Source organism: Salmo salar, chromosome ssa10 (genome assembly GCF_905237065.1).
Source record: "Salmo salar chromosome ssa10, Ssal_v3.1, whole genome shotgun sequence".
NCBI lineage: Eukaryota > Metazoa > Chordata > Actinopteri > Salmoniformes > Salmonidae > Salmo > Salmo salar.
The window spans coordinates 95,084,890-95,090,153 of NC_059451.1; positions in this window are offsets into that span (position 1 = coordinate 95,084,890).

The window sequence follows — 5,264 nt, forward strand, 5'->3', positions numbered from 1 at the left end:
TGATTACCGAGACACAGTTGGCGCATTTGAATGTCGTCAGCAGTGTTTTGTAAATGAAAAAGTCCGTGGTCTACCACAAGGGGTCACTATATCACTATGTTTTGCCTGGCCATGGCAGGTTTCCCCATCACCCCATCCGACTCTCTAAGTTTGCTTTGAAGATTCTTACCTTGAGTCATTAAACTCCTGTCAACTGGTCTATGTGACACCGACTGCCTGCCTTGTCTTGGTCATGCTCACGGTATGATGGGTGGCCAACCCTCTTCCAGGAGAGTTACTGGTTATAACTTCAAGACCTAAAAACAGGCTTTTGTTCCAGGCCTAGGCCTGGCCTACTCTATCACACCCAAATCAGCTGACTATTAGAATCAGATGTGTTTAGAGCAGGGATGGAGCAAACTCCTGTATCGTTCTCTAGGATAAGAGTTGGCCATGTGCCGGCTTTTCTTCTTCGATGGGTTTTAAACGGCGGTTGGCATCCAATGTTAATGGCCATTACCTCCACGAGCTGGACGGGGTATTAAATAAGAAATTAAAAAAATATATATTACAGTAAAATGATATCATACAAAATAAAACAATCACAGTCCGCTCCAAAATACATCCCTACACAGGCTCAGGGACCTGTGGTGGGGTTACATTCACCGACTGGATTTCCTGCACCGCCTCAGCTGTAAAATATGTTCAGCGGCATTCAATGATTCAAATTTTTTAGACTTCTTCTCCGCTTGTGCTGTACAGTTTATGACCATTACAATAAATAACACAAAGTCCACCTTTTTAACATGTAGCATTTCACTGTCCTTCGGTTGATGAGAAACCTTCACTGGTCTTGGTGGCTCCTCTACCGTTGCTTCTTCCCCGCTACTCATTCCTACCAATCTTCTCACCGCCTCCAGATAGGAGACATGCTGGATACTCCCTTACCCTTGCCACCTCATTCTCCTTCACCAGGGCACTCCAAGAGTTCAGGAGCATGTTTACCTCCACAGTTGCAGAATTTCCCTTCATCTGGCATACAATATTGTTCCCTTCTGCACACACTTGACACATGACCAAATATTTTACATTCATGACACTGAAGGGGCTTGTGCACAGAAGCTCTTACAGGGCATCTCATGAATCCTAACTTTATATGAGAAGGGAGAGACTCATCAAAAAACAGTAGCTTGGATGAAGTGAACTTCTTTTCTCCATCTACTGTTACCATGCAGGTCAATTGACGTGCACCAACCACTCCATCGATTCTTCAGTTAAATCCTCTGCCTTTATTTCTTGCACCACCCCAGAAATAACCCCCTTTAAAATCCATGCAGTAAACATTCCACTCCGATATCTTTTTGAGTCTTAACACACACTTTTTCTGCTCCGCAGACACACAAAAAATCTAAATAAGACCACTTCTTGTGACTCTCACCGACTCCACACTTTCTTCCAACACATTCCAGATTTTCCTGGAGACGTTAAACCGATTTCCCAAGTAGCATTCATTCAAAACCCTGACTCCGACCATAAACAAGTCTAGTGGTTTCCTATTTTCCCAACATAGCTTTACTTCTTTTGTTTCCCTTTTTCTTCGACGCTGTAATCCACTCATTCTCACTTTCTGTACTATTAGCTTCACTCGACTCATTAGCAGTGTCAAACAAAACCTCAGTTTCCGTCAACGAACGTCTACTTCACTTTTCTGCTGGCCACTAAATGGGTTGAGAGTTTTGGCTAACCTTGCAGGCTAATAGTGTTCCTTCAGTCCTATGTTCCTCAGCCCTATGTTCCCTCAGTACCCACTGAACCAATTTCATTAACAATTGGCACAAATGCTTATTGTTCAAATCATTTGTATTATAATCAAATTTGGCCTTGTTTGGGGATGGGGATCACTAGAATTATACCCAATGTGCTTTGCAAGTGTTCATTTTCACATAACATTTGGTCAATTAGCAGATGTTTTTATCACACCATAATGGCGTCAGACTTCTGACACCAATGCAGTAAATTTTAGTTGATAGGGGGCCACAAAATGTTGAGCCGGTATATAAAAGTATTTAGTATTTTGAAATTGTGTAACTTACTCAAAACAACTCATTACATTATAGTTCAGGCCAGTGAGATAAAAATGACAACATTCTCAAAAGTAATTGAAATACGTATTTCAAAAATCTGTATCAGAAATACTACCCATCTTTGTTCCATCATGCAACAACAATGGATCAACTAACCAAAAGACGTACATCATGGGTGTCAACATATATGCTACGTAAGATATCTGTTTCCTGACTCCTGGTTTATAACATAGAACTGAGGGAACATAGAACTGAGGGAACTTATAAGGCTGAGGGAACATATGGCTGAGTGAGGGAACATAGGGCTGAGGAACAGGTCTGAGGAACATAGGGCTGACGGAACATAGGTCTGAGTGAACGTAGGGCTGTAGGGAACATATGTAGGTTGAGGGACTATAGGGCCCAGGGAACATAGGGCTGAGGGAACATAAGGCCCAGGAACATAGGGCCCAGAGAACATAGGATGTGGGAGTGAGGGAACATAGGCCCAGGAACATAGGGCTGAGGGAACATAGGGAACATGGGGCTGAAGGGAACATAAGGAACACAGGGCCCAGGTAACATAGGGCTGAGGAAACATAGGGCTCAAGAAACATAGGGCTGAGTCAACGTAGGGCTGTGGGAACATACGTAGGTTGAGGGAAATAGGGCCAAGGGAACATAGGGCCCAGGAACATAGGGCTGTGGGAACTGGAGGAACATAGGGCTGAGGGAACATAGGGCCCGGGGAACATAGGGCTGAGGGAACATAGGGCTGTGGAACTGAGGGAACATAGGCCACAGGGAACATAGGGCTGAGAGAACATAGAGCCCAGGGAACATAGGACTGAGGGAACATAGGGCCCAGAGAACATAGGGCTGTGGGAACTGAGGGAACATAGGGCTGAAGGAACATAGGGCTGGGGAACATAGGGCCCGGGGAACATAGGTCCCGGAGAACATAGGGCTGTGGAACTGAGGGAACATAGGCCCCAGGGAACATAGGGCTGAGAGAACATAGGGCTGAGGGATCATAGGGCCCAGGGAACATACTGAAGGGCTGAAGGAACATAGACATGATCCCGTCATTGGGTATAGCCAAACCACTGTCCTCTGCAGCACCCTTGCACACACTTTGCCATTAATTCGACCTGACACCCAGTCAATGAACTTAACAGGAAGAGAAATATATTGCTGATTCAGTGGCCTGTGAGTCACCGGCTGAGACAAGAGAACGTCAAGGTTGATTTTCTAAAGTAAAGACGAGCCTGAGCCTCAGCACCCACCGGCCACCGGCTTGGTAGTTATTTGTTTATATATTCTTTCAGGGCCACGCTTCGCTGGTGTGGAGAGGGAGGGAGTGCACACCTGCATTTGAAGAAGTGTGTGTGTGTGTGTGTGTGTGTGTGTGTGTGTGTGTGTGTGTGTGTGTGTGTGTGTGTGTGTGTGTGTGTGTGTGTGTGTGTGTGTGTGTGTGTGTGTGAGAGAGAGAGAGAGAGTGATAGCGTACGCTATCTGTCGCGCTAGATGACTTCCCTATGATAACAGGTTGACTGATGTTATTTTTATTGCCGGGTAAAAAACGTCTGAGGCTAAGCAGAGAATAAAGGTATTCTATTCTAATGTTTCCTGGCTGAATTGTATCCTACATGCACAGATTTCCTCACTCAGCAGTTCTCAGGACAGTGCTACGCAATGTAAGAAATATGTCAAACTGGAATGATATTAAAGTGATGTGGGCTGCTGCTAAAACAAATCTAAGAATGTATTTTTTAACTGGTCTTTTTTATTATGCAGGAGTTCCACCTTTGTGTAGCCAGTACCATGCCTTAATTAGATAATGTGTATGTGCGTGTGGTGTGTGTGTGTAGTTGTCAGTTAGCCTGCCTGCTGCCCAGCACCAGTGTTGTGCCTTAGGGACTCGTTGCTGTGGCACCAGCTGATTTGATTTACCATTCACTTTCACTTCTCTCTGCAGGACTGGCCTACATGTACATTCAGATCACGTGTGTATGTGCATTGCATGAGCTTACACTGGCTCAGGAGGGAGGGAGAGAGAGAGAAAGAGGGAGAGAAGCAGAGAGAGGGGAGGGAGAGGGTGTGGTCTGAGAGCGAGAACAGATGAAAAAAGACTGATGCTTTTAAAGGGTTCCTCCATGCCCCTTGTGTCATTTTATCACCTGCTCTCTGGCCTCCTCTCTCTCTCTCTTCCCTCTCTCTCTCTCTCTTCCCTCTGTCACTTATGTATCACACTGAGGCTATTACTTCCATCTCTGGATGGAAGTGGGAAGAGGGAAGTGGGAAGATGTTTGCGTGCCTGTAATGTTAAGTCCTATGATCCCGACATACTTAATAATGCTGCAGAAAATATTGGAAGGGTCTGATAAAGGAAGAGGGAAGGAAAAAGGGAAGAGGGATGGCAGTCAGACCTCTCTCTCCTTCTCACTCTGCTGTGCTGAAGGATAGAGAAGCCTGTTGCATTATGGAGCATCTGTGTTGAGTTTTCCCTTTCTTCTCTGTCGCTCTTTTTCTCTCTGTCTCCCTCTCATTCTTTCCTTCTCGCTTCCTATCTTCCTCTCTCTTTCTCTCCTGTGTGTGTGTCTTCCTCATCTGGTTTTGTGGGTTCAGCAGAAGATGTGCTGTGCTGACCCAGTTCCCAGCCGTGTGTGTGTGTGTGTGTGCGTGTGTGTGTATTGAGGTTTAAAGACTCATAGGGCTCAGGGGATGAAGCCAGACTAGACTCTTATCAGTACCTGCGCAGTGCCTACCTAACACACGCACACACATACACGCCCGCACGTATGTGACAGGAGGGGGGGGTGTGCTGCCATGAGACAGCATCTGTTTTCATGACCTTATGGGGAGACAGGGAGAAAGAGGGAGACAAGGGAGAGGGAGCTGCAGAGGTGTAGCACACATTTCCCAACACCCCGAGAACCACTAGAAAATGAATCCTGCCATCTAAACTCCCTCAGGACACAGTAGAGATGGATGAGATGAGAGAGGGATGGATAAAAATTAGACTTAATCTCTAGACTGCTCTCTCACGCTCTCTCTCTCTCTGTGTCTGTCTGTCTGTCTGTCTGTCTGTCTGTCTGTCTGTCTGTCTGTCTGTCTGTCTGTCTGTCTGTCTGTCTGTCTGTCTGTCTGTCTGTCTGTCTGTCTGTCTGTCTGTCTGTCTGTCTGTCTGTGATTCTGTCTGTCTCTCTCTCTCACTCTCTC